The 27,239-nt window shown below is 41.3% G+C and overlaps 1 protein-coding gene and 1 long non-coding RNA gene across 3 annotated transcripts in view; one reads left to right on the forward strand and one right to left on the reverse strand.

Moving 5' to 3' along the window:
- Nucleotides 1-463: 463 nt before the first annotated feature.
- LOC133210066 (uncharacterized) lies at nucleotides 464-25,370 on the reverse strand. The gene is made up of 3 exons (XR_009724849.1): nucleotides 25,250-25,370; nucleotides 18,430-18,588; nucleotides 464-545 (listed from the first exon to the last, which is right to left on the reverse strand). It is a non-coding gene; the product is annotated as an uncharacterized LOC133210066 (long non-coding RNA).
- Nucleotides 25,371-25,412: 42 nt separating this feature from the next.
- GALNT11 (polypeptide N-acetylgalactosaminyltransferase 11) overlaps nucleotides 25,413-27,239 on the forward strand; it is a 49,827-nt gene continuing 48,000 nt past the window's right edge. The window contains exon 1 of one of the 2 annotated variants that reach the window (XM_061348968.1): nucleotides 25,413-25,472. The gene's annotated coding sequence lies outside the window, so the exon portion shown is untranslated. The remainder of the gene's footprint in view (nucleotides 25,473-27,239) is intronic. The other variant, XM_061348988.1, reaches the window with a different exon arrangement.

Below are 27,239 nucleotides of genomic sequence, written 5' to 3' on the forward strand. Positions count from 1 at the left end.
CAAAAGAGCTCTCAACAGATGGTAGTTAGTGGGATATAGTGTAGCTTCATTGAGATTATTAATTTTTTCTCCATCAAAATTTTGATGATGTATTATCATGCAAACTACCTGAACTTCAAAGTCTTCAATGAAAAATTAAAACTTTACACTACAGATGCATATAAACTCAGTAGATGTATGTAAGATTAAAAGTAAATTAAATTAAAGGAATGGCTCAAGGTGAAATTCTAGGTCTTGGAAGGTACAAGACAAAGGCAAAAAAAAATCATTAATTGATGGTGTTGTCACTGATGAAGAGGTTATATTTGAAATGTTCCTAGGCAGAGCATGAAGTAACATATGACATGCGCAAAGTACAGTTAACACGAACCCAGAGTTTGCAATCAGATTCTTTCCCACTGAATGTTCCCCATAAAACGAAAACCAGTATGAAAAAAATAGTTCTTCCCTTCGTAACTGGTATCTGATAGGTTCCCATTTTGAGCCAACTTCATTACTTAAAACAGAAAGCAGTCAAGTCTTCCCAGTTCTCTGGGTACTCAGCACTGTGGGAAGAGCACAGAGAACAGAAGTCTTAGATGTATGTTATTTTAAGTCAAATTGACTTCTCTTTTGTGCTGTTTACTCCTTATTCAGCAATCCAGTGATGAGTGGTGTTCCACAGGGGACAATACTGGAACTGGCGCTGTTCAGCATCTTTGTTGGCGATATGGGGGACAGTGGGATAGAGTGCACCCTCAGTAAGTTTGCCAATGACACCAAGCTGTGTGGTTTGGTTGATATGCTGGAGGGAAGGGATGAGATCCAAAGGGACCTTGACATGCTTGAAAGGTGGGCCAGTGCCAACCTCATAAAGTTCAACAAGGCCAAGTGCATGTGGGTCAGGGGAAATCCCAAGCACAAATACAGGCTGGGCGGAGAATGGAGGAGGAGCAGCCCTGAGGAGAAGGACTTGGGGGTGTTGGTCAATGAGAAGCTCAACGTGACCTGGCAATGGCTGCTTGCAGCCCAGAAAGCAAACTATCATGGGCTGCATCAGAAGAAGTGTAATCAGCAGGTTGAGGGAGGTGATTCTGCCCCTCTACTCCACTCTCATTTAACCCCACCTGTAGTACTGCAGTCAGCTTTGGGGCCCCCAAAATCAGAAGCACATGGACCTGTTGGAGTGAGTCCAGAGGAGGCCATGAAGATGAGGCCTCCTCTGGGGGCTGGAGCACTTCTCCTACAAAAACAATCTGAGAGAGTTTGGCTTGTTCAGCCTGGAGAAGAGAAGGTTCCAGGGAGACCTTAGAGCAGATCCCAGTGCCTAAAGGAGCCAAATTGAAAGCTGGAGAAGGGCTTCTTAAAAGGGTGTGTAGGGATAGGACAAAGGGGAATGGTTTTAAACTGCAAGGGTGTACATTTGGATTAGATATTAGGAAGAAAATCTTCCCTGTGAGTGTGGTGAGGCACTGGCACAGGTTGCCCAGAGAAGTTGTGGCTGTCCCATCCCTGGCAGTGTTCTAGGCCTCTTCATGTGGAAATTTTTTTTTATTGCACAGCAGTAAGCTCTACTGAACATTATTCTATCATCTGAACTGACAGTAGAATTATCAGTTATTCAGCATTATCAGACTTATGAATATCTGAACAGGAGTTTAATACCTAGAAGATAATAATGACATGCATTTTGTGCCTGGGAACTCCAAATTGGAATGGTAACATATCTGTATTTTGACTAGCATATTCTACTAGAGTAATTAAATAGCATCTAACTAGTTAAGAATATAGGAGAACCATCCACATGTAAAAATCACCGTAAACAGATCTAATTTTATAGTAAAGGCAAAGCCAAAGCAGACATACAGAATTGCTAATACGCAGACGTGAACATATGTGCGTATGTGGTATATATACCTCAAACCAGTCTTAAGCATTCCATACAAAATTGGCCCCAAGGTAACTATATTTTCTAGGGAGGAAGAAGTGTTAGGTTTTGCTGGAAGCAGAAGTTGGGGCTAATCCTGCAATTTTATCATAACAGAAGTTTTGTTTTTATCAGGACTTCAGGATCCACATTAAAAAAATATTATCTCATTGCCAAAATAAAATGCAAAGTACTGGGTACAATGTGCTTGATTTAATGGAATATTCAGATCTGCTATTCAGATGCAACTGTTAGACACTTGCTACTCAGAATGTACTTTTTGGTGTTTGGACTAACAATTACGCTATTCTTCAAATCCCTAAAGTTTGCTATCCTTCAACTCAGCAGCAAGACTTGACTCGGGAAAGTGGAAACTCAGACATTTCATTTGAAGCTGTACGGATATGAAGGGACAACTCTTCCCATTTATCTCTTCAGAATCTGACAGTAACCCCTTAGCAAAAGGCTACAAGAATACAGATGTCCCACAGAATAAGGGCAACCTTATGGAAAGTATTCTGTTTTTTAGCACTAGAAGAGAAACTCAGGAAATTCCAATACCCAAACAAGTATATGTCGACCGTCACACAAATATTCACATTTGTGTGAACATGATTTTTCACACAAAAAAAATACAACTTCAGTGGTACTGTTGAGTGAAGGATATAATTTTTTAATCTGTAAAATGTGTACCTCTTGTTAATTCTTTGCACAGTAAAGCTGCTTCATTATTTATTCTCCGGGTGGACAATTATAAAGTTGATCCGGATCGTCCAGATAGTATATGCTGATTTTCTCTTTAATATCTACTATGAGAGACCAAATACTCCAAGTCATGACAGCCAAATCAAAACAAACCCCCAGAACTGAGGAACTGCTTGAAGCAAATAAAAAGCTCTAGGTATCAAAGCATTGCTGGGCAGGAGGAAACATGTACTTTTTCCTTGAAGAAAACTGGAGAGCACTGGAATTACAGCTTTATAAGCTCTTTCAGAAAGCATCAGCCTGACTCTGAGAGTGATCTCAGCTTCACCTCAAATTAATTAAGATGAAATCTGAAGCTGATACAAGAACAAATGGAAAAAAAAAACCTGGCATGTATACATTTAGTCGAGGAATTAAAAGAAGTTTCGCATATATAAGAGAAAGCAAGTTCTGGAATGGATTTTCAATGAGAAACGGGCAAATAATAAAATAGCAGCAATATGTTCATGACAGGGACTATATACAATATGATATGGGTAATAACAGGTGACTGGAATATGTTCCCACACAGAATGTATTCTCAGAATTAGGCCCAACAAGTTGTGACTACCAAATGATTAGTGTCAGATTCACAGTTGTATATGACAACCGCGTCTGCCCTGCCATTATGTTGCTCAAATATAGCCCCCAGCTTATATCTTATTCAGAGGAAAAAACCCTCTAAAAACCTCTAAAATCCTGGTGCTCTCAAGCTAAAAAGCTGAAATTGAAAACACCACTGATTAACTCATCTATAGAGCTCATTTTGAGCTACAAACTGAAATTAAAGAATTTACTCTTTGGTTGAAAGACCACTATTCCCTTACAATAACATGGAGAGAAATTAACTATTCAAATGCTCCAAATCCTCTGACATTTCCCAGAATATATGTGCTTGCCCAGAAAGGAAGGTGAGTTCTCCCAAAATTCACTAGGAAAGGAGAAGAATGACTCATTCTGCCATAGTCCTACAGACTGTGAGATGATGAATACATGAGACTCTTTCAGAAGTCCTGGAAGCCAAAGAAGTGTAGCAATCAAAATGGCTTCTCAACCAAATACCGATTTGCCTGGTAAAAATTGCTGTAATGAAAGTAAATCTTTTTGTAATACCTCAGAGTATTTTAAGAGAAAAAAATAGTCCTGTGGAGTCAAATACTTCCAGGGCTCAAGACAATTCTAATTGGAGAAAAAGGAGCACACTAAGTGAATAACAAAAATATAGCACACAAGTTAAGGAAGGCAAACAAGGGTGGAGGTCAAATCAGTTCTCAGCTACCACTGGACATGAGAATCCCAGGCTAGGTGCCCTCTGCTACTAGTATTGACAAGGCAATGCATTGTTTTCTTTGTTCTCCCAAAACACCTCCTCCCTGAAGTCAAATGTCATGATTACGCTTCAGTTTTGTAGTGATTTGCAGACACATTTATGTAAATGCTGAGCACCTCGTGGAGCCCTCAGAAACTTCCTGGAATCAAATACTGAACTTGTCTACTGTGAATAACACAAAACCACAAACCAGTCTTTTCATGTGCCTTTATCACTTCAGCGGTTTTTGTAGTCTTACAGTGGGCCAAAGTAAACCTATTTTTCGTGCATTACCATTAACCTATAAAATGTAAGATTTCTCTTTTGTTAGAAGGGTTTTGTAGCCCTTGGTGATAAACATTGATAATCATTGCTGAACATTTTAAAATGTGCTTATTTAAACTTGGTATGAGTATTCTGCAGACTTTTTCTTTTAGTGTCCCTCCAAAGTGTTTGCATGCTTTCTGCAAAGAAAATAAATAGAACAAATATTAAGGCACGACAAGTTGGTCAATTATTAGCCTTTGCATACCCAGATCACAGCCCTTTTTTACAAGGACACATGTTAATATATAATAGAGCTGTATTTCAGTTCTTTTTAAATTGATTTTTCAGACGCATATTTTAATCTTATGAGGTCAGCTGGAAAGTAAGTTGACCAGAGAGGCCTTTCAGCAAAATGAACCACACATGAGAAATACAACTGGAGCTAAACACACGAAGAAGTCCCAGGCTGGCATTCAACGTACACACCAGCCTCACTTAAGTCTAGGTGAACTGTCCATAATGGCCTTAAACTGTGGTTCTAACATTTCTCAGATCAGAGAGATGCAATAAATGTCAAATGTACAACTCACTTTTTTCAGGTGGCTGGTGCCTACCACATTGGTGACTATCCCTGTGAAGATGTGATTGCTATTTAATATTCAATCATCATTGTATGTCAATGAAGTGAGGAAACAGTAAACAAGTTTAATCTGATTTTGTGCATAGGAAATGAGGTGTCAGGGAACATGAAATGGCCAGGCAAAGTGCACACAGCAATCAAAATTTTTGTGGCTACGTTCAGAGACAGAACTAGGAAAATGTGTGAGAGAAAGGTTTTATTCTGAGATGGATTAAGGCAAATCAGAGATAAAATTGACCAGAGAAAAAATAGCAGAAAATTAGAGAACAGTAGACAGAGAATAGCGAATTGGCTCATGCAGCCTGAAGACAAAAACTGAGCCAAGGAGCCGGAGACCAAGAAGTAGTCTGGACTCTCCTGGCTCACTGGGGCAATTTTGATAAGATACAAGAAAATTGTATCAGAACAGTCCAGTTCCGCCTTCAACAGACTGCCTGGACTTTGTACTGTTGTGTCAGACACAGGCAGTTCTAACACGAGGAGGACTGTATTAGAGGTCATACTGTGCTGAGACCTCGTTTATTCTGTACCAAGTTCAAAGTCCTACAGAGGTAAGGACACCTGAAAAAGGTTACACAGAGATGTAAAGGTATGAGGACTGTACACTCCTATACACAGCCCTGCACACAAATCCAAAAAATACTTATATGGTACGTCCACTGCACCTAACGGCTAAACTCTCCTATCTCTTTGCTAAGCAGAAGTGTGAGGTGTTCAGGAGGAAAAAGGCCATTGTAACTCAGGGTTCAGAGGAAAAAGGCCCTTGTAACTCAGAGTTCCTGAAACTCTCTTTCTAGAAACACCAATTCCCAGTTTTGCCATCCATTTATGTTCTAGTATTGCATTTAGATTCCTAAAAATGAGCTAATTCAAGCTGCATTTTCAAATGGAATTATAATATTTATCTCTTATTAATGAATTGCACATTATATATCTTTAAGTTCTGATATGCTAAATTTAACACCCTGTCTGAAGGGACCTATAAAAGAAAAAAAACCCCCACAAAACAATTCAAAATTGAAGCCAGGAATGTGTTTTAATTGAAGTATACAACAGAAAAAAGAATTAGGCATTTTAAAGAGAGTCCAGAGTGTACAGAAATGACCTGGTCTCCTTCATTAACACGAGTCTGAGTGTCCTACCATAAGAGGTATGAAAGGGAAAGTTGCAGGTGACAAGACAGTCTGCTGAAACAGACAGTTCCAAGAGACTTTAGGCTGAAACACCAGTTCCAGGAGACTCAAGTAACCTCTTTATCCTAGAACATTAAAGATGTAGCCCTGAAGTTTTCTAGATGAACCAAGTCTGATATAGGCAACAGAAACTAAGTCTGTCAGCCTCTTACTGGATGAGATGCTGGAGCAGCTATGAAAGTGTTTTATTGCCAAACATAACCTTAGTAACCCATCTTGTATCTTTTTGTCATTTTCTCCATTATTGAAACTCTTGTATTCTTCAGTATCATTTTATCCCTAAACTTCTCTAATGTTAAACCAGATCATACACATCTGACAAATGACTATAGCACTCCATTCAGCATCATGAGTCTATTACTTGGTGGGTAAATGGCAAACTCCTTGCATGTGTACTGCATACCACTTGTGGGACTCCCACAGGTCATAAAGGAGATCTACCACTGAGCTGCAAGCTTTGAGCCCCAGGCAGACAGCACAAGTTCCAGGGTTGAAAAGCAACACTTGCTTAGCAAGCTTTAGTCAGGTCTCCTTGGCAAGCAGTGAAGTAATGGAGGGGCTACAGATTTAGGGTCACCACTACAGTGTTATTTTTTAAGATGACAATCTAAATTACACCTCAGCTTATACTGGTGAGATTCCCTAACGTCACGTATCTCAGGTAATACGTTAGTGAGACTCAGGTGGATTTAATTAGATCCAGAAACTTGACAGGAAAACCAAAAAGAGTTTGGAACTCTCTGGATAGATCTAGGACAGAAGCCTGAATGCAGCAAACACTTTTCTGTTTACACTGTCTTGGAGTTTAAAGTGTGTTCGTCTGCAGTTTGGGATGGGTCCACATGCTTTATGAGTTTGTCTTTCATTTTGTTGCATCAGAAAAAAATCTATATATAAACCTGGAAGCCTGAGATACCCGAGTTTCTTTTAGCCCTATGGACTTTAACCTGGTCATACAACGCATGCATACATGCTATTGAAAAGTAAAGTTTCTACCTCTTAACAGTTGTGAGGAAAACCTCAAGAATTTGATCAGTACAAACAGGTGTGCAAGGAACCAGATATAAAAATACTAAGACCCCTGTATTAGCTTAAATGCCCCCTAATGGCATTCTGAAAGCTATCATTGTTAAGTAAGTTTATCATTAACTTATTAATACATGTAACAATCATATTTTTTGTTCATTGTTGTTTGCATAAGAAAACAAAGACAGGTCAAAACTTAAGCACAAATGCCTTGGTAACCCAAATTGTATGATGTATCTGCTATTGTGCCACATTCTCTATCTTCCAGGCAGAAAGAAACCGAACTAGCAGAATAAGTGACATATCCTCTGGGAGTTTTCTTATAGTCAGTTAGACGATGTCTACTGCAGTGTTCAAGGCCAGGTTGGATGGGGCTTTGAGCAACCTGGTCTAGTGGGAGGTGTCCCTGCCCATGGCAGGGGGGTTGGAACTGGATGATCTTAAGGTCCTTTCCAACCCTAACTATTCTATGATTTTATGATTCTATGATCCCCTTGCCCCCTATCCCCAGCAGGGACCCAATCCCATATGGCTCATTCAGCATCCCTGAGATTAGCGGCCTTAGGCAAGAACAAAGAAAGCAACAGAGTCCTCCCATGTGGGAGTTCTGCCCAAGAGAAATCTTAGGGGAGTTAAGTTCTGCACTACTGTTTTATCATTTGTAACCCAGGACTTGTAAGTCTTCTCTATATCAAAGGGCTGTGGAATGATAAAAGGTTTAACACAGATACAATACAGTAATAACACAATATTCTACATATTCATGAAACATTCTCCGGGAGCCTAACAGAATCAGACAAAAAATGTTTCTAAAAGCCATAGCTGGAAGAGCAAAGCTGTCTTTTCCTTCTGTTCTAAGTCAGCTTTGGCAGGAATGGATATACCGCAGACAGCACACAATAATTTTTCTACTTTCAAATGTGAAAAAGAGTAAGAACTTTGTTACGGGAATACTGCATTATAAAAGGATGATCTGAGAAAGCACATGTCATGCGGTTTACACAAATATCACTAACATCACAGTTTCTCCTGGTTTTGCTCAGGCTCTCTCCTGGACAGCATGTAGGACATCAATGATCTATATTATCTGCAAACAGATAAACATTTAATTCCAGGTGAATGTTTTTGTCTATGGAGAAGCCCACTGAAGTCAGCAGAGCTCACTGCACAAAAAAAACATGGTACTTTCATTCTAGCTACAGGATTAGAATTTTGGATCCTGACTTTCAGAACTGTTCAGCATTTTATAGTGCTCCAAAAGCAACATGTAGCAACTAGGGACAGGCAGCTAAATCAGTTTAAAACCAGGCCCATATCATCATATATGATTAAAACCTTCAGGCTTAAACTTTGCATGACAGGCAACGTGTGTACCATTAATCTAAGGGAATTCCTCTCTTCTGCCTGCTTTTGCCAAGACTGCTGTGTGAAGGAAAAAAATACCTTGCAGCTTGCCCTCTCAATTTCAACTTATCATCCCTAGAACACACAGATTTAAAGCAACCTTTTCTGCAATACACACAAAATAAAACATCTGGCTGCCCAGAAGACCTCACCCAAGACAAAAGAGTCCTTCAGTTAACCTATCTCCCCAGCTCAACCAGATGCCAGGGAATCCAGAGCCTCCAGACTTCTGAAAAGCAAGCAAATATCCTAAAATGCCATAGGTCAAACCATCTACTGCTTCTTTGCTGCCTCTGATCCATAGCTGTTACGGAACTGCTAGTCCTCAGACTGTTGGATATTGGTGGTATGCTCATAGCAGCACTATCTGGCAGGATGCTGTCAGTGCTAGGATTTTGCCATTCCTCTTTGCACAGCAAAAATTAAATCACCTCCCAGAGTGCATTTCAGAAAAGGCCAGGTAGATGAAATTGCCCCTTTGTGAAAACGGGCAGGGGAATGAAAAAAGGCAAACAGGAATGTGCATGTACATTGTAGAGGTTTGTTTTGCTGGGTTTTTTTTTTTTTTTTTTAGCCAAATACTTTTGGTGTGTTGGAAGTAAAGAAATAGCCTTTGGCTAATACCTGCATGTTAAAATGTGAGTTGATGCCAAGTGCAAGGTCCTACACCTGGGTTGGAGCAATCCCAGACACAGCTACAGGCTGGGCGGAGAAGAGATTCAGAGCAGCCCTGTGGAGAAGGACTTGGGGGTGCTGGTCGATGAGAAAATGAATATGAGCCGTCTTCAGTGTGCACTTGCAGCCCAGAAAGCCAACCGTATCCTGGGCTGCACCAAAAGGAGTGTGACCAGCAGGTCAAAAGATGTGATCCTGCCCCTTTATCCTGCTCTCGTGAGATCTCACCTGGAGTATTGTGTACAGTTCTGGTGTCCTCAACATAAAAAGGATATGGATCTGTTGGAACAAGTCCAGAGGAGGGCCACAAGGATGATCAGGGGACTGGAGCATCTCCCACATGAAGACAGGCTGAGAAAGTTGGGGCTGTTCAGCCTGGAGAAGAGAAGGCTGCGTGGAGACCTCATAGCAGCCTTCCAGTATCTGAAGGGGGCATATAGGGATGCTGGGTATGGACTCTTCATTAGGGACTGTAGTGACAGGACAAGGGGTAATGGGTTAAAACTTAAACAGGGGAAGTTTAGATTGGATATAAGGAGGAAATTCTTTCCTGTTAGGGTGGTGAGGCACTGGAATAGGTTGTCCAGGGAGGTTGTGAATGCTCCATCCCTGGCAGTGTTCAAGGCCAGGTTGGACGAGGCCTTGGGTAATATGGTTTAGAGTGAGGTGTCCCTGCCCATGGCAGGGGGGTTGGAACTTGATGATCTTAAGGTCCTTTCCAACCCTAACTATTCTATGATTCTATGATTCTATGATCACTATCAAAAATACTTTGTGACCTAAAATGAAAATCTGTGTAATCACCACAAGTGGCAATTAGCAAAGTGAAGAATTAAACTTCTTTGAACCATAGAATCATAGAATAGTCTGTGTTGGAAGGGACCTTTAAAGGTCATCCAGTCAAACTCCTCAGCAGTGAGCAAGTTCAACTAGATCAGGTTGCTCAGAGCCCCGTCCAGCCTGACCCTCAGTGTTATCAGGGATGGGGAATCCACCACCTCTCTGGGCAACCTGCACCAGTGTTTTACACCCTCACTGTAAAAAATATCTTCCTTATATCTAGTCTAAATCACCATCATGGTGACTTTGTCAGATAAAGTACCCAAAACTTTAGTTCCACTTTAATTTAAAAAGCTTATATTGGTTTTACTTTGCATGGCCTGGTTTTCTTCATAGGGAAGGATTTCACTGTTATATGACATTATTTGATGGCACTGTACCAACAATGCTCTCTACATTTCTCTGCTGTTAGTAACAACTACTCTCACTATTTAAGTCCTGTGTTTAAGTTATTTATATAGATCTCTATTACCAGAAAATCAGTCAATTTCACAAACTTACTTCCCATCACTCCTTACCTCCCTTTCCCCTAAGTCAAATACATCTTATTCCCACTGATGAGCTGAGGGATGGAGGCACAGTGAGAAGTGATTTGTATATGGCAGTTGGTGGTCTGAGAAGAAATTGAGCATACACATACAGAAATCCTGTTTGGAAGCCAAACCAGATGACCATGTTTGAACCAAATCAAAGTTGAATAAAGGCTTTCTGCAGCACTCAGCATGATGTTATTTATGCCTTCAAATAGCATATCTGTTTCCCAGATCTTCCTGTCCAATTATTTAAAGGCTTGGTCCAACAGAGATAACATACAGAATCTGACTGTCAAAAGATCTGCTGCCAGCTGCAGTCACCTGCAGGGACTGGGAAGAAAGACATGTCTGATGATAGCATCAAGACTTTGGCTAGGACTATTAAGCTTCATAAAGCTGTCATTGTTTGAAAAGTGATGTCTGTTCCTTCTGCATCATGACGGAACCAGCAATGATCCATCCTTTGGATCTTACCCAAAGTAAGGCCAAAGAGAAACGTGAAAAACAAAGGAAATGAGCAGACCGCTGTTGCCTGCCTCTGCCCCCAACCACAACCCACACGAGCTGTTTGTTGTTTTGGCAGGAGAGCAGGCTCTTAATAAGCAAGAAGAGCTGAAGCTGGCAGAACAGCCAGAAAAGTATTTAGAGTTGTTTATGTATGAATGATTGCAGGGTGGGAAGAGCAGACATCTTCTATTTGGACAGATCAGGTAAAGCCCTGGGGGCAGCGCTGAAAACAGAGCCCTTTACAACCAGATGAGTAACATGATCCTGGACTGTTTTCTCTTTTCCCTCTGTGCAGACTCCAAGTTACAGTTGAGCTTTGCCTTGGAGTCCTTATTGAACATTGCATTCACAGGCACTTCTTAAGTCCTGCTATAGCCCAGAGGATGACTATTTTAATCCTCTTTATTAACAACTCTCAGTTTTTCTGTGTTGTAGCCAAGTTTGCTTGCTGACACAAATGGCCTTGGAATATTTCTATGGTATATTTACCTCCCTCTGATTTTATTACAGTAGTGATACTTGGCACTTCTATACTACCTCCTATAAGGAGAGACAGGTCCATCACTAGTAATATTGGTGAGATACCACCCACTATGCTTAATTGCATTTTAATTCTGAGTAGGGCACAGGGAACCAGTCTAAATGTGATGCCCATTTTGCACGGCTAGTAATTTGTCTGAGAAACTGCTGTTATTTGGGATGTTCACCATTGCCTTTATTGTGAGGATTATACCCTTTGTAAACACCGCACTATGGGGCAGCAATACATAAGCAGCCATCAATGGACACAGAAGTGTCCTTTGCATCTCCAAGAGTCCTGACGAGGCTAGTAAGCGTAATTACCCTCTCTCTGCAGACAAGGGGGTAGATGCAAAGGTTAAGAGGTTAACCCTCTGCAGTAAGCATATTTCCCCAACCAGGGTGACTTAGTAGTGACTTGGGAGCAGTTTTTGAAGGTGATGTTGAGATAAGGCAACACCAACACTGCTTTAAGTAGTTTACATGTCTATTCTGAGAAATACTGTCAACAACTCATAGCTTGAGGACGTTTGAACTTCACTTGCACATGGTGCCAAATTATGTGTTCTCAGGAGGATCACGCCTACATGCAAACAGGCAAGCTGCTATTTGCCTTTGCCATCTTCCCAGAGGAAATGATGGTGCCAGACAAGTGTGAGCAGACCGACCTCATATAGTATGTCTGGCTTTGTGGTTTGTAACTCAGGAAGTAGAAATGATGAGCACTCCCACTACACTTTGTGTAACTGCCCAAGGATGCAGAAGGGTGACTCTAATCCAGGAGAGCACGAGATACCCTCTACCCAGGTTAACTCTCCAGGCTCAGACACACAAGAACTTTCCAAATCTGAATCAAGATTTTATTGGAATTTCTCACTATTCTTTATTGCCTTGGATTCCTAGAGCTTCTGCACTCAGCCTAAATGTAGATTTGGCCCACAGCTGAGAATAGAGATTGTAACTGATACTAGGTTGATAATGAAGAGACAACTATTGGAACTCATAACCATCACTTAGAGATGTAAGTAAATGAAAACAATAGAGAAACTATTTTTTTCCAAGTTGGGATTCTTGCCATCAAAATGAAGACAAGGAGACCATCAAAACTGGTCTGGGTAAACTACAGAAAATTCTATCTAGCTACTTGCTAAAACCAGGGAATCAGATGTTATGATCTCTCCTAAGGATGAATTTTGAGCCAGATCTCTGATACAAAAAACTACCATGCCTCTGTGTAACTTGACAGCCCTTCTCTTGTCTTGCATTAACTATTTAACAGATCAAGATTTTCTGAGTTTAAATATATTCAATAAAGATTATCAGTTTTATTTAATGTAAGTTGGTTACTGAGCAAGAAAGCAATCAATTTCAGTTTTCACCTTCTCTTTGTAATACATACTGCAAGAATTTTCTAAACCTTTCTTTGCCCTGTAAGCATAAATCACATGAAACAAAACCTTTATTTCTATCAAAATTTGCACTTCTTGCTAGACTGCCACATGAATTGTCTTACCATGACAAGCAAGCAGATGAACTAGATTCACTTAATAAGCCTGGATAAAAGAGGAAACGAAGAAGGAAACAAAAAAACCCACTTCACAATAATTGAAATTGGTAGGTTTGATTTTCTTTGTGTATGTGCCAAGATATAAGAAGTGGGCATTGAAAAGATACCTTAGATGAGCTCCCCAGAGGTAACAGTTACCCATGCTAACTTGAATCAATGCTACAGACTACACTATGAGGAGGGCTAGCTGCAACTGTGAGAGCCTTGAATGTCAGAAACAGCCTGGACATGACAGTATAGACCTCTTTGTGGATAAACTCATCCTCTTTCTTTCCAGGGTGAAGACACAACCTAAGACAGTAAAGAAGCTACATACAGAGCACTATGATTTCAAAGTCTATATAGTTCTAACTATAAAAAATAACAGGGTGAAGAGCTGCCCTGTTCCTGTCTTAGCAGTTTTTTCCCAGGTTGGTGTGACAGATGCTGCACCAGACAAGAATCATATACAGACTCAGGTGGAGAGGGCATCTCACAGGGCTCAAGAACTACATATGTATAGCTTTTATGCTACTCACTGTTGGGTTAGATCAGCTTTCTACAGGACATTAAAAATACTGCTAATCTCTGACTTCTTTTTCTTTAATTTTCTCTGTGGAGCATTAGAGGATAGAGAGAACTGAAGTCTTGTGTTTAGGCTTTGTTTAGGCCAGGTTTAGTTGGTAAATCTTTTTTAAGGTAAGCACACACTCACTCATACAAAACACTTGTACTCATTTTAGCTTAAAAGTCTGTCTTCTGTAGTCAGTAAATAGCTAACACAAGTGGAAAAAAATGATGGTTTTGTGTGTTTTGACTAGTATGGAAAGTTTCAAAGCATTAACTTTTGATTTTGGAAAGGAATATATGTATGCTGCTAACCAACAAGCTCTTCATCACCCTTTGAAAGGTAAAATGATTACAAACCTTGATAGGACTGTAAATGACTGGCTAGAGGAAGAGTACATTAGTTTTACTTTCCAGTTGAAATAGGTAACTTAGAAAGGCAACAGTCCTAGGAAGATGCCCAAGTCAAATCCCTTTACGACAATGTCCCAACACTCTAAGCAGTTTTATAAATTACTAAAGCGCACATTGAAACATGTGGTGCAGTGAACTTCTGCCAAAGAAAGTGGTAATAAAACTGAGGGGGAGAGACATTTACCTAAGTGTGTTCTGGCTCTTCAACAAATTGCTTTCCCCGTGTACTGTTGTGGGGACCCACCTAGTGAAAACATGAAGAATTGCACCAAAACAGAAAATGAAAGAAAGGAAAAGTTGAGCCAAGGAGACAATTATAAAATATAACTTAGAAGCTTCCAAGTGGTGAAACATGTGGCAAGACAAGAGAGACCACAAATTCCAGCGAACCTACAATCACCATCTGGTATTACTTTGCAAGTCTCAGATAATTTGGTTCCATAATAAGGTACAGCATAAGCTTGCATTTAGGAGAACGGATTACGTACTTTGGGGCAGTGCCAGAAGATATATTTGGGACCTATACTCATTATTACCAGCCTGAGCACTAACAAAACCAGCAGCTGGTCCCCGTAAAATCAGAAGAATGGCTTTATTAAAAACTAATAGAAGATATTTCACTTTGTCTCTTCTTTTTTTAAATTATTTTTTAAATTAGAGTGTTGCAGGATGAGCCATCACTTTATGTAGGTATCAAATCTTCAAGGTTTTATTCTTCTCACCACAAGAGCTGAAGGCTTTCATTACAGTGAGCGCTGAAATTTTTACCTTATTTCTTTAGGCCATAAAGGCTCTAAGAACACTAGGATTCTTTATTTTACAACAGATTTTTACATAATGAAGTGCTGCAAATTTTATTACAGCGATCTATTCAAAGGGATTTGCTCTCATTTCCTCATTTCCCTGTCCTCACTTATCTAATCCCCAAGAGAACCAAAACTTCCTTCAGTAATAAATCTCCAAAATATGTAGACATTAAAATTAGACACCTGGCTAAACCATTGCTATTTTCTCTAAATTATATAAAATTATATACTTCTTTTTATCGCTAGGATATACAAAATGGTAGAGAATTCGTATTTATTTAGTATTGAAAACAGCTTATAATACTCTTTTTCTGCTTGAATGAAGTGGCAAACATCTTTTGTCTTGCCATCTGAAGATCCTCCAAAACAAAGTTGCAAATACTAAATATTCAGTTAGAAATAGCTATGTTATAGTACAGGAAATTCCCCCCCAAACTCTCAGAATCACTTGGATTTGATTCCCCTCTTGTCTATACATTTCTAGGTCCACGTTTTGTGTGATTTAATTCCAGAAAAGTCCACATAACCAACCCCACAAAACCACTGGCTAGAATTAGAAGTAAGCTTTTCCATTTTAGGTAACATTTTCAGTGGCAGGACTTAGAGAATGCTGTATGGTGATGGAGATCCGGGTGGGGAAGGAGTCAACAGCAGTTTATGGGGGCTATAGATGGAAAGGAGACTTGGAGAGGCTTTGGAGAGCCACAAAGAGAGGAGTCTCCTTCACTCAAATGTTTCCTTCATTGGCTCTGCACCTTCTATTTGTTCCTTTGTCTTTGCTGAAATAGTTCCTTTTCTCCTGTCTCTTCTTTTGCTTCTGCTTCATCTCCTCAGCAGCCACAAGTAAGTAGAAATTGCTGTAGGATGCTTCTCTGTACTTCTGTAGATCCTTCCGACAGGGTATATTATTGCTTGTGGTGACTGGAGTTGAGACACATGGCTTCAAGGGCAGGTTTGGGGTCCTATAACCGTCACAGAGCCATAAAGGAAACATTTGAGTGAAGGAGACTCCTCTCTCTGTGGCTCTCCAAAGCCTCTCCAAGTCTCCTTTCCATCTATAGCCCCATAAACTGATGTCAACTCCTTCCCCACCCGGATCTCCATCACCATACAGCATTCTCTAAGTCCTGCCACTGAAAATGTTACCTAAAATGGAAAAGCTTACTTCTAATTCTGCTTAATGTAAATGGCAGTTAGATCCTAAATGGCACTGCCACCAAACCCTCTTCCATGGATGTGTGGGCTTCTGTAGCTTCCATTTGTCTTACACTTTCTTATCCTTTATCAATACTATCCTGCTCTGACCATGCACAATGTCTCAACAGAAATAAATAGCTGAGGTTTATAACACCAGGGGGCATCTTAGAACTTGCACAGAATGCTATGCTATCCCCTTGTTCAGCACAACATATGTCCAGGACAAATTTTAGCAGTATTTATCTTCCATTTTCACAATTTTCTTTTGGCAGTATACTTCTTTCACAGCTTGACATTTTCAAAGTGTGATGGTTTCCCCCAGTCATTCATCTAATTGCCTGCTAATCCTTCACTAAAATCATTATCACAAAGGTCATGTTATTTGCATAGGGGTTTTTTTAATAGGCCCTAAAAAGATCTTGAGCTTTTTAATTAAAGGGGGGGGGTATGTTAAAATAAGGAGTAAAGTTACAAGTAACTGTTCAGCTCTTGGTTTCTATATAGACCAATTAGAATATTTATTTTCTCATTTGTTTTCATAATTTATTAAAATCAAGTTTACTGCACTTCAAAAATTTACATTCTAGAAACACAGCTTTTGACAGCCTCTCCTAACACAGTTCTCTGCTAAATCCGCAAGACTTGATGGGGACTTTTTTTGTTTCACTTTGGAGTTGCCTAGGAATTCTAAGAGAGGTCAGCTGTGCTTATTTGTAGTGATTCCTAATTGCCCACCAAGAAACTGTGCCTGGTCACAAATGCTTTCAATAATAACTAGATGAAATAGACACAGGTGGAGGGGGGGGGGAGGGTAAGAATTTTCTCAAAATGCTGTATGTAACAAATGAAGACATGGAGCAATAAACCCAGATTTATGGAGGGAGCACTTTGAAGACAGTTATATCTCCTAATTCTTACCCTCTTAGCTATAAGAATATAAGTTCTCTTCAGTTTCTCAACTACGTATAGTATAATAGGAAATACAACTACTACTGAATTTCACATATTCTCCTTGGAAAAAACACAATACAAGGATCAGGTACACTGCTAATAGATCGCCGGCCTCTGAACAAATAGACTTATTTAGAGTAGTAGTTTCTAGATGGTTGTCTGGATGTTCATGAAAATCGTAAAGTTGTGAATTAATTTTTTGGATGGATTACAGAAACAGCAGACAAGAATGGTAAATCAGAGACGGGGGTGAAAGAAGAAGGGGTACAAGCCCTGTGATTCTGTGATTACAAGAGATAGTAAAGTTGCTACAAAGAAGCAGGAACTGCCCCCCGTTGATATGAGTCAACAGAATATTGTAAAACCAATCATAAAAATAGAGCTAAAATAAAACCATGAATACTACTGGATAATTATCCTTTGCTCATTACACATACTTTTTATGCTTCTCTCAGTGCTAGGAAAGTGAAAACTCGATCTTTGATAATGCAGAAAATGAAACTGTAGTATGGATTGAAAAAAAAAGGCTCAGAATCCTGAAAGTGAACCGTGTTCTAGGCTGCATCAAAAGAAGTGTGACCAGCAGGTCAAGGGAGGGAATTCTCCCCCTCTACTCTGCTCTCATTAAACCCCACCTGCAGTCCTGCATTCAGCTCTGAGGCCACCAGCATAAGAAGGACGTGGAGCTGTTGAGGCAAGTCCAGAGGAGGGCCACAGAAATGCTCTGAGGGCTGGAGCACCTCTGCTATGGAGACAGGCTGAGAGAGAGCTGGGTTTGTTCAGCCTGGAGAAGAGGCAGCTTTGGGGAGACTTTAAAGCAGCTTCCAGTGGCTAATGGGGGCCAACAAGAAAGCTGGAGAGGGGCTTTTTACAAAGGCAGGTAGCTGCAAGACAAGGGAGAATGGCTTTAAACTGACAGAAAGGAGGTTTAGATTAGATATAAGGAAGAAGCTCTTTACTGTGGCGACGGTGAGGCACTGGCACAAGTTGCCCAGAGAAGCTGTGGCTGTCCCATTCCTGGCAGTGTTCAAAGCCAGGCTGGACAGGGCTTTGAGCAACCTGGTCTAGTGGAAGGTGTCCCTGACCATGACAGGGAATTTGGAACCAGATGATCTTTAAGGTCTCTTCCAAACCAAACCATTCTATGATCCTGTTATACAATAGGTTTGGGGATGGAGGCTGAGGTATCTTTTGATGAAAAATACTTGGAAGACTATACCCACTGTGAGAATTAGGAAAAAGATACCTGTACAACGGGAAGTGCCACAGCTCAGGCTTGGGGTCTTTGTCTCAGTGTGAACTGTATTTAACCTCTGTTTACATGATGTAACTAAAGGTTTCGGTTTCCATGTTTCAGGAAGTCTGAATCTTTCTCACATACTTACCAATGAAAATTACGTTTCAGACGTTCTTATCAAAACAGGAAGATGGAGTGATGCAACAGAGTGAGCACTGAAGGACTTGGTTCTATTTTTTGTCTGCCAGTGTTCTGTTGGTTGACCTGAGACAAACAACTTCATCTTTCTGTGCTTTAACTTCCACATCTGTAAAAAGAAGATAGTGAGACTTACCTCCTCTGCAAATACACTGTTTTTCCCTTCTTATCAGCTGGTAGAAACAAAGATGGAAGGAAACTCTTGGCAAAGTTCTTATATTATTCATTGGGAAAAAAACCAATTCCATTATGAGATTTCTGGGGTTTATGGGATTGTTTTGATTCTCAAAACTTTGCAAAACAGTCCAAAATGGAAAAGAAATCACCCAAGCTGGCCCAGACCCAAGCCTGTGAAGTGTTCTTAGCACAGTTGAGCAATACTGGACAGAACCTTCAGCCAATTACCTCCCTCTAGAGGTTCCAATGAACGTTTTATTTAAGGTTAAAAAAAAAAAAAATAAAGACAGAAAACGTAGCATCTCACTCCCAGATCTTAAGAGCGAGAACTGAACACCAAAAACTGATGGAATTTTGTCAGCAACATGTCAAAGATAAAATATAACTTTTCCACAGCTCTGGAGAAACTCTACAGAAAGTATCAGAAAAGGCGTGTTAAAAAGTACAGAAAAATAACACAGATTGGGCTGAGCAATCCCAGGCACAGCTACAGGCTGGGCAGAGAAGAGATTCAGAGCAGCCCTGCAGAGAAGGACTTGGGGGTGCTGGTCGATGAGAAAATGAACATGAGCCAGCAGTGTGCGCTTGCAGCCCAGAAAGCCAACTGTATCCTGGGCTGCACCAAAAGGAGTGTGACCAGCAGGTCGAAGGAGGTGATCCTGCCCCTCTACTCTGCTCTCATGAGACCTCACTTGGAGTATTGTGTGCAGTTCTGGTGTCCTCAACATAAAAAGGACATGGAACTGTTGGAACAAGTGCAGAGGAGGGCCACGAGAATGATCAGGGGACTGGAGTGCCTCCCGCATGAAGACAGGCTGAGAAAGTTGGGGCTGTTCAGCCTGGAGAAGAGAAGGCTGCGTGGAGACCTCATAGCAGCCTTCCAGTATCTGAAGGGGGCATATAGGGATGCTGGGGATGGACTCTTCATTAGGGACTGTAGTGACAGGACAAGGGGTAATGGGTTAAAACTTAAATAGGGGAAGTTTAGATTGGATATAAGGAGGAAATTCTTTCCTATTAGGGTGGTGAGGCATTGGAATAGGTTGTCCAGGGAGGTTGCGAATGCTTCATCCCTGGCTGTGTTCAAGGCTAGGCTGGACAAGGCCTTGGGTAATATGGTTTAGAGTGAGGTGTCCCTGCCCATGGCAGGGGGGTTGGAACTTGATGATCTTGAGGTCCTTTCCAACCCTAACTATTCTATGATTCTATGAAAAAAGAAGGAAAAAAGTTGAACATGATGATACTGTCCTGTACTTGGCACTGGTGAGGCTGCACCTTGAGTACTGTGTTAAGTTCTGGGCCACTCACTACAAGAGACACTTACGTGCTGGAGTGGGTCCAGAGAAGGGCAACAAAGCTGATGAAGAGTCTGGAGAGTAAGTCTCATGAGGAACTGTTGAGGGAACTGGGGTTGTTTAGTCTGGAGAAGAGAAGGCTCTGGGGGGACCTTATTGCTTTCTACAACTGAAAGGAGCATGGAGTGTGGTGAGGGTCAGTCTATTCTCCCAAGTAACAAGTGATAGGAGCAGAGGAAACAGCCTCAAGCTGTGCCAGTGGAGCTTTAGAATAGATATTAGGAACAATTTCTTCACAGAAAGGGTGATCAGGCACTGGAACAGGCTGCCCAGGAAAGTAGTGGAATCAGTGTTCCTGGGAAGTGTTCAAAAACCATGTAGATGAGGCCCTAAGTGATATGATTTAGTGGTGGTCTTGGCAGTCCTGGTTTAGTGACTGAACTTGATGATCTTAAAGGTCTTTTCCAGCCTAGTTGGTTCTAAGATTCTACATTCTTTGTATGCCCAGTGCTGCAATTCCTTGCTAAGACAAAACATGGCAAGATCCTTAGATCTGTGAATTCTCCCAAGCACTGTCTGTCACTCACACAACTGGCTTCTTCCTCATGTTCCTGCAGATTTTTGGGCCACATCACATGTGGTCCTTATTTCACTCCACAGTTTCTTTCTTATTTCATTCGCATGGGTTAATGTTACTATATTTACCTGGTTGGTAGATGTTATCCATGTCACATACATGGGAAAAAGGAGAGTACCTTCCTGTTATATTATATTAAGTTTGTTCTTGTCTGTGGTTTGTCTTGAAGAGCAGGATATTTGAGAGATATAGATACTCTGTGTTAACAGCAGTGGTGCTAGGAGGGAGCCCTTATTCTTTATTGTGCTATCAAGGCATTCTGTCAATAAAAATCAAATGGGAACACTGCTGCAGTAGAACTGATGACCAATGCAGTTTTAAAGGAAGAAATGCTCCTTCATAGCTTGTTTTAAGATATTAAAAAAACAAAGTTAAAGCTTGCTGACTTGTTTTGTTAAAACTTTAATCAGCCCAAAGGGACAGCATTAGTGCTAAAAGTTTTGTCTTTCCAATGAGAAAACGGAAATAACATTGAAGCATGAGAGACTGAAGAAAAAAACTGATTCTGCTTTCCAAAACTTACCTGATTATCATTTGGCTTTTCTAGTTATGTTTCTTCCTAGTTTCTTTGGCCTGAATCTTAGCCCAAATTCTTCTTAGGCAAGTTCTTCTACTTTAACAAGATCTAACTGGTCTGATTCACAGAAGGGTGTAAAGCCTGTCATCACACAAATCAGTTTTGATTTACCTTTGTACAAAATTTCCCTTTGAGCTATAGAATCTAATAGTTTATGAATCTGTCATTCTGGTGGCTTCATCAGCCAGTACCTGTGGTTGACCCAGAACTCTTGGCCATCTGGATTCTCCCAGGCTTAGGGAGTCATGCAGCTGTGTTCAAAGTGTCACTATACATCAGTGCAACATTATACAACACATCCTGAATCTAAAACTTCACACAATCCTCATTATCAACAAATCTGAGTATTCTAAGGTTTTTCATACATAATCTCCTGTGTTCTTCCCCTAAATTAAACCCCGCTGAAACAATGGAAACTTAAAGTAATTTAGCATTAAAAAGATAAGCTATATGCCCCCTGGAACAGCCTGGCAAAGCCTATACATTCTGACAGCTAGACATGCAGATGTCTTCATCTGAATTCAGGTTTATTCTACAGCCAATAGAGAACTACCCAAAACAGTTAATGAAGCTGAGAGCTATTCAGCTGTTCAAAATACACTGATATATCAGACCCTTAAGGTGGTGTGAATAGCTTACTGTATCAACTATGAGGAGGGTTCAGCTTTCTAACCACATGGGCTTAGTGAAAACTGTGATGGTGTGAAATATCAAAGGCTTCCATGTGAGACTTCAGACATGACAGGCTTTTTAGGAGATCTACTTCTTCTTGGAACAGGAGGCCAGGCAGAAAACTCCACAATGTCTAAAATGGCATTCGATGTCTGCATTTATGTAACTAAATCCCACATTAGATCTCTACTGAGTATAAGGAGAGCTTAGACATCTGGTTTACATGGAGACACCTACACACTGAAACCCAAATTTAGGTGTCTTAATCTGCTGGCTGAATCCACTCCTTTACTTGGAGATTTCCTGAGCTGGCAGCTGCATTAGCATTATGTTTAAGACACCTCAATGGACATTTTTTCCATTTCAATTTCTAATCCAATCATGAACACATTTATACTTTTGGTCTCTACAATACACTTGCAGCAATTTACAACTGTAACTCAGGAGGAAACATGCTTTCCTTTTTTTCCTTTAAATGTACTGCCTGGAAATTTTACTCAGGACACCTGAATCTTGTGCTGTAAGATACACAGAACTCACTTTCACTATGACAATAGATTTTTATGCCATTATCAGATTCCTCCATAGTCCTTTTCAAAGTTAAACCATTCCACTGTATTTAAACACCATTTTTTATTTTATTTTTTCCCCCCTTTCCTTTAAGGAAGCAATTCCACACCTCTGATCAGCTCATTGCTTCTCTCTGCACCTTCCTTGGTGCTTTATGGAGAATTCCAGACAATATTCCAGATGTACAAGCATTTTTTGTGTTTTACAACAGTATTCCATCTTATTCTTTATTCTTACCCAATGTACCTAACATTCTTTTTCTGCCTTTTCACCAACTACAAAGCACAGAACTGACCTTTTCAATAGACTAGCCACAACAGCTCCATAGATTCTTTCCTGAGTGCTCCTAATTAATTTAAGGGCACATGGGATGAACTTGTTCTACAGGCTTTTCCTCAGCAGAGGATAACAATCTCTCTCTTCTATTCAGGCACCTATTTTTTGCAAAGCCGTTCAGAATATTATCTCTTTGAGATCTCCGCCCACTGTGAAATTTGATTAATATAGCCCGAGATTTCAGAAGTATTTGAGAGGAGAGAGCAGATCACATAAACCTATATACGTATTCTGAGTTGTCATTTGACTCTCTTTCTTTCGGAAAGCAAGCAAAAAACACGTTAAGTGATATGCAGCAAAAGTAACAGTAGGAAGAGAGAGTTTGAGAGCAACCAGATAAACTTCCTCTTTCCTCAAATCCTCCAAATTAATCATCCAGTACTTACAAAGGTTTGTTTATTCCATTCAAAACTACAATCACATAGAAACTCTACTAGGGGATGTGCAGACTCTGACTTCAGTCATGGATAAACTGTAGGAAAACTGTTATAAAAGGAAATGACTGAAACAAATGCCAAGTTCTCCCAGTTATTGAAAGAACAGTTGGAGTTTCCTCCAGTCTTCTCTATCAGAGCTGGTCAACAAGCTGTACACATTAGCTGGAGAAATTAGTTGTGACCAATTTGGATTTAGAAAAATAGTGTGCATTAATTCTGGGGAATTTATGTATATATATGTAAATTTTGTATATATGCACACATTTGGGGATATTTGCCCTTTTTCACAAAGTAGAAAAGCCAATCTGAGAGAGGATTTAAAGAATATATTTTGTAACTCAGTGTGTCTCCTTGTGCCATTTCTGTGACTGAGACATGTCAACAATGGAAGCATTTGATAGACGAATTTTCAGTGCTTGAGTACATATGAATCCCAAATTCTGGCTGCAACACATATGCACAGAAGATTACTTTGGGTTACGACTTCTTGCCAGCACTTTCATGAGTTCTTGTCCCTTGCTGTGAGCATGAAGGAACTCAGTCAATTAGTTAACACTAACAAGTTATCACAGAGTATATTAAGCAATTGGTCTGGGCAGATTATTATTATCAGGGATTTTGAGAAATGAAATATATGTCTCAAAGAACTTACAGTAAAGGACGCTAAAAATTAGCATTTATTAATTCTGTTAATAAAATTATAATCCAAGCATCAGGGAAACTCTTTTTGATAAGAACTAAAAAAGCTATTTGGATAGATTAAGTACCTTGAATTACAAGGCAGGAAGAACTGGCCAAATTAGAAAGACTTCAAGGATAATGGTTCTGGAGAAAGCAGATAGCATATGTGCTGAGGTTGCTTTTACCTAAAAGAGCTTAACACACACTACCGGTCCTTGGGCTAAATTATTATGAGAGATCAAAGCTGCATGTTAGCCATTATGAAACAGGAATTATGAAAAGCTGGCTGATAGGGGTGCTGTCTATGTGGCTATCTCATTTAACTGCACACATTACTTTCATCTTGATCCCTGCTACCTCCTTGTCATCCACCTACTAAGCCCTCCGCAGCCACTCCTTTTTCTTTCACTTCAGCTTCTGATTATGTATTGCCTTTTGCCCTCTGTACTTTAATGCTGTAGCTACAGCTTTTTGACGAGTTCTGTATTCTGCTCTATTTATGCTATTATAAAGCACCTTGTCCTAATCTCTGGACACCAGGGGCAATATCCACGAAAGAACCTGCTCGGGTTTGTCAACCCTGTTTAAATTTCCACTTCACTCGAATGAAATCTGCCATCTTCAAAGCATCACTCAGCAGCTCAAGTTCTGTATCTGCATATTCATTAAAAAGTTCCCACTCCTGACTGTGCTGCGCAAATCTTGACAGTTTGTTCTTAAATCTCACCAGGGTTTACAAACCCAGCACGCTTTGTGAGTTTCACCCCCTATCCTGAAAGGACACCTGCCAACTCAGGTCCTGCCCGGACAGCTCAGTGAAGCTACCCCACCACCTTTTTGTCCATGTCAGCAGTTGCATCACTTACTCTGGGTATGAAAGATCAGAGGATTCATCGTGCCCCCCCACCTGCGCGGAATGTATACTTTTGTCACTACAGATGCACATTAACTGTTAAGCTTAGGTTATCTTAGGGTAATTGTGTTTGATTTCTCTCAGCTATCTTCCCCTTTCCGCTGAAGTGATCAGTCCCCTCATTCCAGACAGCCAAACTACATGGTGAGGAAAACATCGCCAGTTAGCCAGACATCCTCCATCAGCCTGACCTGTGCCTCTTTCCTCCCCTTCAAAGGCCCAGGACAAGTGCTTCCAGGCGTCATTAAGCCATAAAGACCAAAGCTCCTTGAGGGACTGTTACGGGGTTTATTCTTCAGAGCGAGCTGCAGGAGAACGCGCAAGCCTGGCAGAATGGGCAGATGTACAAATCTAAGGAGACAGGGGGACCGAAGGCCGCACATCCACAGTCCTCCAGCCGTGAATCCCCCATAGATTCATGGCACTGCACAGCTCAGCACAAGAAGACCAGGCGAAAACCCCACCGTTCTCCCACCTCAGCGGCCGCCACGCTCCCAGCCTGACCCGGCTCCCCTGTCCCGTCATGGCGGCCGCGCCCCGACCGCCTCACGTGACGGCTTCGGCTGGGGAAGGAGGCGGGAGCGGTCACGTGGAGCCACAGCCGCGCGGGAGCGGTGCGCGCTGCCGCCGCCGCAGCTGAAGGCACGGGGCAGGCGGAGAGGCGATGCCGCCGCCGCGTCCCGCCGGCCGTCGCCGCGGTGAGTGCGGGGTGGCGGCTCCGGGGTTCTGAGGGACACGGCTGGGGGGTGTGTGGGAAGGCGACCCCGGTAGGCGAAACGGCGCTGCTGTAAGGGGCAGTCCTCTGGCGTGAGGAATGGGGCTGGTGGCGGCGGCATCAGGCCGGCCCCTGCGGGTTTCCCGCCTGCCCTAAGGAAAGCGGCGGAATCTGGCTGGCGTGCAGCGAGTCCTATTTCCTGCCGGCCCTGCCCGGGGCGGCTGCGGTCACGTTCCGGGCTTCCCCATTTCAGGCTGAGACTAGAGGTGCGGGCTCCCGGCAGCGGGCTGTGTCGGGCGGGTCGGTGACCGAGCCTCCCGCACGGAGAGGGCTGCCAGGTCAACCTGGGCCGGAAGGGATTGTGCCACATAGGATGGAAAACAATGTAATTCTTATTTCTTTTAGTCTTTAAATGTGTGTGGCGGAGCAGCAGTAGTAGCCCGCCTGCAGGTAGGCTGAAACTGTGCAACTGTCAGCCCGAAACGTGAGGAGCTGTGCGTTAGTTTTGCTGCTCCTTTCATTGATTCGTCTGCAGGGCGAGGGCAGTCGTTGCGCTGTGGAGGGCTGATTGACCCCGTGGTGTGTTAAAGCTTTTTTATCCTTGTGACTGGGAAATTTATTTTTAAGCAGTTTCTAAGGTTTTGGGGTTTTTTTGTTTTGTTTTGTTTTATTCGGGTTTTGTTTGTTTGTTTGTTTGTTGTTGGTGGGGTTTTTTTCCTGTGGTTTTTAGTGTATACTTTGCAACATTGAGGCTCCCTTTTCTTCTTAGCAAATACGTGTTATTCTGTGTGGCTGGTCTCCAGCCCATGTAGTCAGCTCCCATTGCCATGTGGTATTTTTCTTTATTTTTTTTTCTTTCCGTAATTTAAACCTTTGTAAGGAAGGCTGTAATAGAAAATGCGGATGGCTCATTAACTGTCTCCAAGTTACTTGCAAAGCAAAAGAAAGGTTCTCTCATCCCCTGTTTGCATGTAAACAGATGGAGCTGAGCAAGCAACCTGCTGGTAGTGGGGAGCTAAGCAGGTCGGACTCTTTGCTGTAATGTGGCACTGGAAGCAAACTGCATTCAGAAGCTGCCTTTCTGGAGAGCTGCTTGACCTTCATTCACTTTTTATAGGTGTCAGCCTTAAAGCTGCCATTAAGACTAATTAAAACACTAATGCTTTCTAGTATAACATCTCTGCCAAACTGTATCATGTTCACTCTGTTGCAGGGCAGCTGCAGTAGACCTATCAGAACTTTAGATATAAAGTACAGCCCCTACTCTTCCAAAGGAAAAAAACATCTCATGATCTGGCTTTGTTGCTGCTCAGTAAACAATCTGGGCTATACCCGTTTGGTCCTGTGTGTTGGAGTATTGCTTTCTATTTGAAGGAACAGTGAAATCTCTTAAAGCCAGTACAGAAATCGTGCAGGATCAGCAACACTCTGCCGACATGCTTACTTGTTCTTTTTAGAATTTTTCTGTAAATTTATTTCAGCATAAGATCAAATCCCTTCTTAGAAAGTGTAGTCTTACTCTAAGAGTATACTCTTTCAAGAATATTCTTGAATACTTCTTATTCTATTGTCTGCTTTTTTTTTCCCCTTTCATATGGATCTCATCTCAATAGGAAGCTGCTCTCAGGCATCTCTGATGAGCTTAAGCTGATCCAAGTGCAGGCTGTGCCCAGGAAAGGATGGTACCAACCTCTTTGTGGCAGTTTGTTTCTGCCCTGCTACTCTGTACAGAACCTCTGTGTATGTGAAA

Source organism: Neopsephotus bourkii, unplaced genomic scaffold (assembly GCF_033783945.1).
Source record: "Neopsephotus bourkii isolate Nb327-2 ecotype Australia unplaced genomic scaffold, CSIRO-AGI_Nbou_v1 NB_53, whole genome shotgun sequence".
In the NCBI taxonomy this organism is placed as follows: Eukaryota; Metazoa; Chordata; class Aves; order Psittaciformes; family Psittacidae; genus Neopsephotus; species Neopsephotus bourkii.